The 12,262-nt window shown below is 39.4% G+C and overlaps 1 long non-coding RNA gene across 1 annotated transcript; it reads left to right on the top strand.

The window, feature by feature from the left end:
• The first annotated feature begins 2,465 nt into the window (after nucleotides 1–2,465).
• Nucleotides 2,466–7,485, top strand: LOC105680268. Its single transcript, XR_001101985.3, has 3 exons — nucleotides 2,466–2,556; nucleotides 5,184–5,190; nucleotides 7,400–7,485. It is a non-coding gene; the product is annotated as an uncharacterized LOC105680268 (long non-coding RNA).
• Nucleotides 7,486–12,262: the final 4,777 nt, after the last annotated feature.

Consider the following 12,262-nt stretch of genomic DNA (forward strand, 5'->3'; position numbering starts at 1 on the left):
GTGTGTGATCATTGTGAGTTTGTGTCAACTCTGTAACAATTTTGTATGTGTCAATAAAAATAACTTCAGTGTAAAAAAAATGGATAGCTTCAGTGAGGAATCCTTACCTGTCCCAAGCCCCCGCCACGAGGACGACTCGGGCCCAGATTCGGACTTTGACTCGACACATATATTTTATTTTCGTTTCAGGCTCTTAAGTTTGTGTCTTGTCACAACGTCTCTACCGAAGAATGAGACGCGCTTTTCGAAAAACTCTATCTATGCAATACAATTTTTTCATCCTCGATGGTAATTATAACGCGAGACACGTTCCCTGGAGCAGCACGTTAAATAATAACAGATACGAGAACCTGTGACACTGATTTAACGAGTAACAGGTAGATCTGATCCTCCAGTTCAGTGACACTGGTTTTGATGGCATTTGATTTGTCACGGTGCAGTCGTTCTTGGATTTCGTAGTCGCGGAAAAGCTGGATATTTTTCTGCACCGAGCTGTCAGAATTTGATATCTCTGTAAACGATGATAAGAACACTGAGATAACAGTCAGTAGTACACAGTCAGCAGAAGTAGAGATCGTCCTCCAGACCATAAATAATAATATCCTTTCGGCCCCAGAAGTCTCCATTACAGCTCTCACATTGCGTTGAGAGATATCCGGATTCCCGCTTCGGAGGTTTTCTTCAAGACAAACACAGAATCTCCCGCGTCCTTAAATCGGCTGAAGAAGCGCTTCGACACACTGTGTTACTTTATCTCATCGTTCATCGAACGCGGCAAGTGCTATAGAGCTATAAGATCAGGAAAGCCCCTGATAGATCCACCAATTCTCTGGATCCAAAAAATCAAAGATTCCAAAAGCATTTTTCCGCAAGTTGACGTGTGCTAGGCAACAGGGCTAACTTCGTGATCGGCACCCTGAAATTTTCTTCAAACGATTCTCACCATCTTCCACAGTTGAACATCCTCCTCGCCTAGTGCGACAGAGCAGAAGATGCATCGTTACTGGTACCAAGCCGACAAACAAGTCGAAATCATAACGTCTCCGCTCCCGCCGGCTCCCCAGATCTTGATAGTAACGCGATGAGAAGCCAAGAATAAACGTGTACGCGACACGTCCTTCTGTTATTCACGATTGTGTGCCGTGACATCCTTTCAAATTATAGACTGTTCTTTGTACAGGTCCTTAATTAGTATTGTGCTCGCGTGCTATTTCATCACTTTAAATTTGTTAAACTTTTATCACTCGTTACAGTAGCACTTGTTATTTGTATGTAGCAAAACATTCACTGTCCGGTTTCCTTTCTACCGCGCGGTAAGCTTCGTGAATCCTGCAAGACTATTGGGTATAAATTTTGAATATGTACGCCGAAATGTGTGTGGTGATCTTCTCAGATTCCCAAATTTTATAACCTTGGAAATTAAGATCTTCGTTGAGTCTGTACCTTCATCCGAGGAAACGGGGCTAGTAACCGCTCCAGCTCCGATGTCTGAAAGAATTATTTCACATCGGTACATTCATTAACGATTCAAATTAAGTTTCTGAATGGGAAAAAGGTTATCTGGGGGGAAATGGGGAAAGCGGTTCCCTTGCTTCAAAAGGATAAGAACAAACCAAATCCAGCTAGGTACAGGTCAATGAATTTGGTGTTTGCAGAGCATCCATTAGTAAGCTCTTTGAGAGGATGATACAGAGACTCATACTGTTTCATTGTAAGGAGGCTTCCATTCCTCCCGATCAGCAATTTGACTACCAGGTCAAATACAGTAAAGTCCACGCAACAATAAAATTCGTGTTAGACGTCTGTTGTTAACGAAACTTTACTCATAGACCTGGAAAGGGTTTTTAACATGTTTCGATCGAGCGGTTTGGTGTAAAAGTTGATACGATACGGTTTCCTTAAACATTTTGTTCAGGTGATTTAGTCCATAATCTTCTGAAGGTGTCTCATTGGATAGTGCAAACTATAATGTCGTCTTCGGGGTGGATGACAGGCTGCAGCAGGGAATTTGTATTTTAGTCATGCCTTGAGCCTCTTCTATCTCAATAGCAACCTTAGCCTATGCGCGTTGATATTTGCTAATGACCTCCTGATTTGCGCAGCGCCAATGCATACGTCAAAAATTAATTCCAAGCCACAGAAAGTTTTCGATCGAATTATGGTTTACTGTGATAACTGAAAGCTCTGTATAAGTACTAGAAAGTGTCAGTCTATCTCTTTGAGGCTGTGCATGTCTAGACATTTTAATTTCAACTGTGATATGACTCGACATTCTCACTGATTTCTTATCACTGGTAATAGCCCCTATCCGTCCCGCATAAGAAAATGGTCAAATATCAGGATATATATTTGTATTGCAAATTACAGATGACACAGCATATTAAAACGCAAATGTAAAATAAATCAGAAAAGACTTTTATAACAAATAATGGTTCGTTCTTCTCAAAGCATCTCTACGTGAAGTGTAGTCTTCTGTTGTACAAATTGCTGGCAATAATCCTATCCCGACTTATGCCTGTCCGATTTGGTTCAATGTCACAACGAGCCAGCTCAGGAGTTTCAAACGGAAATGCCCGAGGCATTGCATGGGACTGTACCGCTGGAGCTATTATACATACCAATACAAATATTTTACATAATTTTATATACTATATACAAATTGCACATAGCTTTTAAATTCCTTGTATCTGTAGGGCGCGATGAGAATACCATAGACTCTTAGTTGACCTGTTTATGTTAGAATTAGCGAAGAATCATAGAGCCAAAGTACGTCTAATCGTCGATCAACTTTGATGGAGATTTATCTGATCTCAATCATAACTTATATCATGTTTTTAAATGAATTCAAAGTAGACTAAGCACCATCTATTTCCTCTTCAGGATTAATATTTCGATAAAACCGCGAACATGTATAAACCACGATAAATAATTTACGATTGCAACTATAATGCATTTTTATATGCAACTAAGAACACCTACACTTCCTTATATGCAGTGTGATGGATCCTCGCGAAAGAGATGGCATTTGTCAGTTATTTGTGATTTGTATCAATATAGAAGTGTAACGACACTGGTGGTTTAGTACGGGAACTGCTGGAAATTTTAAGAATAATCACCATTTTGGGCAACTTGTCTGGACGCTAATTTCTTTACAATTTGGATGATATTGAAATATGTTGCGGGGCTCAACGTAGTGGACAATTTTTTTTCTATACATATAACTAGCGATCGTTAGTTTACAAATTATGTATAAAAATGTACACACAAAACTACCGATCAGCTTTGCTAATAGGTTATATTAACTCTTTTGCTCCTAATGCTGGATAAATCGTTTGTTCTTTGTGACTGCAAGACGGGTTACATTCAAGACTTTGTTATTGTACGAAGGCTGGTACTACTATAGGACCCGAACATAAAGACTGTGGTAAATCAGGAAGTAATGTAATGTCCCTCCTAGAAGCACATTTAGGTAAAGGCCACACCCTTTACGTCGACAATTGGTACACAAGCCCCGCATTATTTGATATATTATACAAAGTTTTACAAATGCGTGTGGCACCGTAAAAGAGAGGAAAGAAGGAATACCAGAAATGAGCGAAAAATTACAAAAAGGAGAAGCGTGCTTCCGCTCGCCTGTAAATATATTAGACATAAAATGGCACGATAAAAAAGAGATTTTCATAATTTCAATAATACATACAGAAGAATTTGTAGATGTACCAAAACACTACAGTGCACAAGAAATTTTACAGAAACCATCTTGTGTACACGACTATAATAAATTTATGGGTGCTGCAGACAGGACCGACATGGCCATCAGCACTATAAATTCTACTCGCAAAATAACGAAATAGTACAAAAAAAATATTTCTTCCAGTATATTCATACGTGTTTATGGAATTCATATTGTCTGTACACATTGAAAACCAACAAAACAATATCAATTGCGAAATTTCAACTAAAATTAATAGATCAAATTTTAATGAAATAGCAGAAAAAACAACCCGACGTCCTATTACATCCGGAAATAATCACTCATCAAGACTCAACGGAAGACATTTTCCTTCACTTTATGAAGCTACAGGAAAAATTACATCACGAAGATGTGTTGGATGTGCGAAAGACCATAAAAGACGAGAATCTCGTTATCAATGCCAAGAATGTGATGTTCGGTTGTGTGTGTTTTTATGTTTCAAAACATATCATACTAAATTGAATTATTAGTCACTGTATATTATTCTTTCACTATTTTCAATTGTTAATCAGACTCTTTATACCCATTAAATAAGTTTATGATATATCTTTTATGTTGAAATTATGAGTATATTGTTTTAAAGAAAAGTCCTTTTTTTCTAAGATAAACAATGCGTATACTTTCGGCGCGGGGTCCAATTCAGTCGTGGAACAGAATCGCCGTAGCAAAAGAGTTAATACCGATAAGAGAATCCCCGGCCTGGCTGTCTCTAACCAAATTGCGATAGACCCCAAGGTTGTTGACGTAATGTGATTTCTGCCCAAAGCTCTGAATGTCAACTTGAAGAAATTCAAAAAAGGGCGGGTAAACGGCGGGGGTAACTATGACTCTCTTAAGGGCTGTAAGCAGCATACCTCTGTTAAACGGTCATACTGCGGGTCCCTTGGAGAGTCAGAGTTGCTCGGAAGCATGGGAGACTTAGGTCTCATCTGTTCAAGTCGCACTCCTACCTCCCCGTGCTATCGGCGGTAACATGTACGCAACGTCGGTCCGGAAGCGTTGTGGCGGATTTATCCGCTTCGAAAAGGACCATCGTTGACGTCTTGGCTATGTCCCTGGACTTGACATTTAAAATGGTGGTGCCGTTAGTGGGGGACAAGGTTGCTTGTCTAGTCTGCAAGAAAAGGGAAGTCAATCTTTTCTTTATGACGTTGCGAGACCTGGACAAGCGCCTTAGTCTACATCATGCGGATGCCCGCATTGAATGGAGATGTTTCAAATGTGGAAAAAGCTTTTTTAAGCTCCATGGGGCAAGATGTCATATTCCAAAATATAGCAAACCCCCCGCAATGCCAGTGAGGGTCGATTTAAATGCGACGCTTTCCCCATGAGTTTCGGGTTCCAAAAAAGGCTATTGACTCATGAACGACATGCGCACCCTGCTGTCAGAAATATCAAAAGAAGGGGGACGACGGACAGAGGAAACAAGTGACAGAGTATAGAAAGTAGAAGAGGTTACTCTCCTGAAGGAACTTGATGCAATATATAAAGATCACAAATACCCCAATTTAGAGATCAGCAAAATTTTAACAACGAAAACTGCTGAGCAAATAAGAAGCAAAAGGAAGACCTTAAGAACTGCAAACATGGAAGGGGGTCTTCAGGAGGTAGCCCTAGAGACAGAGGGCGGGTGCGATCTCGTTGAACCATCCATGGCGTCTGCGGGCCCAGAAACAAACGAAACTAATGAGGCAATGGTTCACGAGTGGCGGCAATGTCTTAAAACTGAGATTGAAAATCAAACCGAGGTGCCCCCTGTGTTAAGGAATATTTGCACCCATTACATACATTGAATGAAATTTGGGCCGAATCAAAAGAGAACAGACAATTTTTAATCGAAAAAATGGATAATTTTATTGGCACATCTTTGTATGGAGCACTAAGAAATAAAAGTAATGTAAAAGATAAGCCCCGATATAATCAGAAGGCAAATTATAATGTAAGGGATCAAGGAAAGAAAAAAGCAAGCAGAAATAAGAGAAAAAGGAACTCCTACGCACGTTACCAGGAGATATTCAAGGAATATCCAAAAAAGTTGGCCGACGTAATTATAAACAACGATCTAGCCAACTTAGAACCAGCCAGGCAACCGCCAAAGGCAAGGGAAGTGAAGAGGTTCTATGAAGCTCTGTGGGGTAGAATTGGACCCACAAATCCTATAATTCCAGAAAGCAAAGCCTCAGAGTTGTTACTAGGCGAGAGAATAAAAGAATTCGATATAAAACAGTGGCAGGGCCAGACGGACTTTTAAAGGAACATCTCCAAATATTTGGCCTACCGATAATAATAGCTAAAGTGTTCAATATACTATGATATGGTTTCTATTTTCCGGTCGCATGGAAGGAACGTTAATGTCTAAAGCTAACCAAGATAGAAGCAAAGTTGAGAATTGGTGGCCAATTACAATAGGCCCAATTCTCGGCCAAATTTTCTCATCTATCCTCGACGGACGGTTGAGAGAGGGCATCGCTCAAAATATTATGCAAAATGGATTCACATCCGAGAGCGGATGTAAAGTTAACATTGATCTATTAAATGCAGCATTGAATTACAGTAAGAGAAATCGGGGGCGGGGTGTATTCACAATTGTGGATATTTCCAAGGCCTTCAAAATATGATACCCCATTTTGCGATAAGACTAAGATAGAGGATGAGTCGAGTCCGTGATGATTGTGACTGGTGGCTGTAGATGTCGCTGCTGGGGGTACTGCTATATTTTCTTCCTATTTAGAATCGTGGAATAAAAATCGGACTTCGGTCGCCGGGATTCGATCCCGCGTTCCGAAACGTTTGTAACCTAATGCGCTAACCACTGCGCTACCGTCGCCCGTTAGTTGTTTATGTCGAGTAGCGGTATTTGTGCTGTCGAGTGCCGCTACAAGACCTTGCCTGGCGATAAAAGGCGTTCCGACCCCTATAATAGAAGTCATAGAGAAAATGTATAAAGGATGTAAGATCAAGTAAAAACAAAAGACAATATAGAGGTCGAGATTGAAATCCTCAGGGGAGTAAAGCATGGTGTTCCTTTGTCACCGCGGCTGTTCAACTTATGTTTTGAGCTGCTGCTGAAAGAAATCGAAAAGAATAGTACCGCGGGCATAAATATTAATGAAGGAAACAAGATTCCTGTGCTGACCTTCGCTGATGACATCGTCTTGCTTGGTGAAGACGAGAGAGAGGCACAATGCCAGATGGACGAGCTTCACAAATACCTGGAGAGCCTGGGCATGAATATATCGGTCGAGAAAACTCAAGCGTTCCCGGTGGTAGACAAAAAGGACACCTGATTCATAAAGGGCCCTGAAATAAAGATCAACAACACAAGAATACCCGCAATAGACCCAGACGTAGCCTTCAGGTATATGGGTGCGAAAATTAGTCCATGGGAAGCCGTCCATTGTGGCATAGTAGTGCCCGACATTCTGAGCATGGTGAGAAAAGTAGGGTCCTTGAAGCCATGCCAAAAGATCGAATTATTGACAAAGTATATTTTCCCTCGATTCATTTACAACTTATTCATTAATCTACCAAGCGACGGTGTCTTGGAGCTTATGAATAGCGAGGTCATGTAGGAAATTAAAGCAATTCTGCATTTGGTGCCATCGACCGCCACCGGGTTCTTTTACGCTCCGAAAAATTACGGAGGATTAGGGTTACCGAGATTCGAACACTTAGTGAAGCTTGGTACCCTGAGGAGCGCATTAAAAATAAAAAGATGAAGCAACGAAACAGGCTCTTCTTCCTGGCGGGAATTAAGCACGGTAATTTTTTTAAATTGGACATATCCTCGTTGTCTGGTTGTTTTGGGAAAATTGTTTATTATAATCCCTTTTGCAGCTACAAAGGGAATTCTGAAGTTTATTTAATTTTTCAAAATTTTTCTTTGGACGTCATTGAAACCGAAATTGTAAACGAGAAGGAAGAAAAATTTTTGTCGGAATTGAGAAGGTATCTAAATCAACACACAAATTTTTTGACTCCTGACCAGATGAGGGCTTTGCTTTTTGAAGACAACATATTCGGTTTGAAAAGAAAGACGTTAACAGCTGGAAAGTGTGACTACCATTTGATGGGTGCGTGTCAATGTTTCTTACATACTAATGTGCCTTTTTCGAAACTAGAGCGAGACACTTTTGTTAAGGAAGAAACGGAATTGGTTCCGTTGATAAAAAATACTACTGCTATTTTTGAACACAAATTAGATAAAGATGTGGTTGTAACTGGGAAATTAAACCATCCTCATGCCATGTCCGCGGCTTCGCGGTTGTGTTGTGAGGAATGGGTTTTGCGTAACCTACATTACCACAATAACGTAAAAGGCACGTTGGAAGGCGACGAGGCGTACATAGTGGATGTTGGGGCGAACTATGTGCGTCACGTGAAAAGAAATCGTTTTAACATACACTGCTGCGTGCCTTGTGTCGACGTGCGGGATTCCGCGCGTAAAACAGAGGGTAGCCATCATGCGGGCATTACTGAGAAAAGGAAAGATCGGAGAGAATACCTTCCGTGATTACGTGTATCCTGTGTCAACCAAGCGCAGATGTACGAGACTCTCGCAAGATTGTTTTATTAAAGCTGCGTATGGTATGGCTATACATTCTCAATATGACATTAAATTTGATGACCTGGCTAAGACATTTGACGTTCACAGGATATAAATCTTCTGGAGCGTTATTAATTTTGACGTAAAAATTTTTTATAAATTAAACTGGTTCATAACGGAGCAACGAACTAATTTCGTTAAGAAGAACGGGAGAATTTATTTCTCTTTCGTTAATGACCCGTCTTTGAATTATTCACGCGATTTGAATGACTATATGCGTATTTTTATTGAGCAAGTTGTTGCGACGCTAAAAGAGGCAAAAGGGGCAACCAAACACACGGTCTCAGAACAACAGGTGCCGAATCTTAGTTCAAGATCGAGAACACTAAAGTCAATTCAACCAAGAGGAAACCATCGTGCAAATGGAAGAATGGCCCGCTGGTCGCCCATTCAACCGATGAAAACAGTGACTGATGTCAAATGTCACACTTAAGAGAATCAGGAAATCTAATAAAGCGCGTAAACGATAAGTCCTATATATATACATAGAAACGCGCATACTACGGGGAACAGTTCACTTCAGTATTTTCCTGCCCCGTGTTCGATCTACGAGTGTGGAAGCATATTAGCAAACGATATCCCATCTAAAAGAGGAGGTGTTATGTTCGCGCAACATATTTTCATTCATATTTATTTAGAGATCGTACGTTCGATTTAGACTATGGAAAACTTGGGACCAACGTGAAGCAGAAATCTTTTAAACGAAAGCCTCACGAACCCACGATTTCTTCCTATTCAGCAATAGGAAGTTTCCCCCAACTTCTAAGGTGTGAAAAGGGTAATAAGAAAGGTTAGACGGGTTCAGTCGATCGACAGATTCGCTACGAGAAATCTCTGAAAAATTGGGTATCGAAATCACACGCATCATCGACTTTAGTAACTACGCGGTACATCGAATTGCTATTAAACATTATTTCACATTATCTTTTGACCCTCGGTGAAACGTATGGTCAGAAGGATTCGATTCTTTGTCCGTCGCAATTGAAACTTAACTTCAATTTAATATCCTTTTTGAAATGTCATGTTTTCTAAAATAGAGTCTACACGTAGATACCGTTATTATTACACTAAACAGTCATAAGCCATTAGTCATAACGTATATAGTATGTCCATTTTAAGTGCATACGCGCTATTATTTCTATACATATAAAAAATAGGGAAAAAAGTTTCATATAATGAAACAGAAAAGGATTTTGACGAACATTCAGATTTAAACGATAAAACTTGAGGACATAGAAAATAATTTGAGAAGGTCAGGACGAAACAGAAAGAAACCTCAAGGAAATGGCCAAACTAGCTCATATTTCATTTATGTTAGTTCTGCTCGAGCAGTCGAGCTATGCGGACGTGAGAACCGGTGCCTCCGTAAGTGCGACAAGTTTTTTTTTTCATATTTATTAAAATTACAATCAATTCTCGTGTTGAGAATTTTTAGTAGTTTTTCTGGCGTGGCGCAGTGACATGGCTGATTATTTATAATAAGTTAATACTTATTATAGATAAGTATAATTTATAAGTAAGTATTTTAAATAATTAAATATTACTTAATTTAAATAAGTAGTTGAATCTATCGTTTAGGTGTAGCGGGTAGTGTCTCTTCAGCCTGCGGATCTGGTCCATCGTATCAAGTAGTCCAGTGATTAGGGGGTTTCGGTGTTTGTTGACTCTTTTGCTATATCTGTCGCTATATTTTGCTATTTCCTCTTGAACTGTGGGTATCTTGAGGTCGCGGTGTATTGTTTCATTGGTAACATACCAAGGTGCATCAATTAGGGATCTTAGCGTTTTCGATTGGAAGCGTTGAAGTATTTCAATGTTGGAGTTACTTGCTGTTCCCCATAGTTGGATTCCGTAGGTCCAGACAGGTTTTATTACGGTCTTAATGGTGACCTGGAGGCAGATTTGTTTTCGGAGAGTGAAGGTTACATGTGAGGATTTTTTTTTCGTTAATTTTGAAGTCCCATTTATGAAACCACTTTTCCATGGAGTCGAGGCATCGCTGGAGAGTGGATGAGGCAATTACCGGGTCTGCGTGGATAGCTAATAGCGCTGTTGCAATTGTTATCTCGTTTGATATAGGTAAGTCGGCAGTGTAGATGGAGTACAGCAGGGGTCCGAGGACACTTGGGGTATGCCGGATTCTATTGGGAATGTTGCGGAAGTGGCGTCTAGGCATTTAAACATGAATTGTCTATTGGTTAGGTAGGAATTTAGGATGGAGTAGTAGGAGCGAGGTAGGATCTTTTAAAGCCTGTATAGTAGCCCTTCATGCCTACTTTGTCGAATGCCTGTTGGATGTCTAGGAATTCCGCTGAGCAATATTTTTTATTTTCATGGATTTGGCTGATCATGTGGGTTATGCGATGAATTTGCTCTACTGTTGAATGTTGTTTCCGAAAGCCGAATTGGTGATCTGGGAGTGTTTTCAAGTCCTCTAGGAGTGGTAGAAGTCGATTCGTGAGCATCTTCTCGAATAGTTTAGACAGGATAGGTAAAAGACTGATTGGGCGATAGAAGCTAGTTTCATATATAGTTAAGAATAGCATTAAAAATCGACGTGATGAGTGCTATCCCTTTTATGGGAAGTTCCTTGATTGCTTTATTGCCTATTAGGTCGTGCCCTGCTGCTTTCTTGGGGTTTAGGCGACTGATTGTTTCTATAGTCTCTGCCGAGGAGAAGGGTTCGATAGGAGGGGACATTTGGAAGGGGGTGTGCAGGTATTCAGTAACGTCCGCGGCGGCTTTGGGGGAATGGGGTTTGAATACTTTTGACAAGTGTTTAGCGAACAGGTCGGCTTTTTCTATAGGGCTTCGCGCGCTATAGGGCTACGCGCCTATCCAACTTGCGGACGGCGGATTGGAGGGATTATTTGTGGGGGGCGCGTGAGAGGAAATAACCAAAATCTTTACAGACAGTTCGGAAGTACTAACCGAGTCGAATGGAATAGGAATGATCAAGCAAGAGACTGATGGACGGTAAAAGGAATAAGCATCAACAACAAAGCAAACATTTCCACCACGGGGCGAATGCCTGCAAAGTTACTCACATTAATGTTCGGCAATTCTCTAGTCCATCTTCTCATTGAAATCCTACTAAATTATCACCATTACCTATAAATTCTACGTGTCTTGCAATTGTAATTTTATTAGTAACTAGGATCCAATTGTGGGTCATAGAATCTGTCTAACCACATTTGTATCATGAATGACGGACCACCCTCTATGTAACACAATACTATCCATATCTGCCGCTATGTTTGGTTGTTGTCCATGTTTATTCTTTAATCATTCATATTCATTCGTATTGTTCGTTAGGATACGTTTTCGTTTATTTATTACAATGACATATTTAAACACAAACATTTTGAATATAATATTCTTACAATATTCACGATTTTACTTTTATTTTACGAGATAAAAGTTACATTTATCGTTACACTTTTGTCATAGCATTATAAATTATTATGAAAATACATAAATGTTTTCTTTCTTTTTTATAAAGTAATATAATTTATTTACAACATATAAAAATTCTTCTTTTGCTACACCTGATATTAATTAAAAAGTACTATTTCTTGTGATGAATTACTATTAAGTGTGTTTTTTATAAATTTAATTTTCATGCCAATGTTATATGAAATATTTGGTGACTTTGATCAGGTTACTATTAACGTTCATTATTTTACGTTTTTTATTTTTTTTTATATGTCCTGTACAAAGCAAAATATTAGCGGAAACTTCCCAAAAATATTTATTTCTAAGGTTTTTCAATAGTACAAAAATATTTAATATAATTTATGAGAGATATTTCCCATTACCATTTCCCATTATTTGTTTTTAAAAAATAAACTTATGTTTAAATATACATATGGTAAAAGAACCAAATTGTTATTAATATAATC

The sequence above is a fragment of the Bombus impatiens genome, unplaced genomic scaffold (genome assembly GCF_000188095.3).
Source record: "Bombus impatiens unplaced genomic scaffold, BIMP_2.2 scf_0118, whole genome shotgun sequence".
Taxonomy (NCBI): domain Eukaryota; kingdom Metazoa; phylum Arthropoda; class Insecta; order Hymenoptera; family Apidae; genus Bombus; species Bombus impatiens.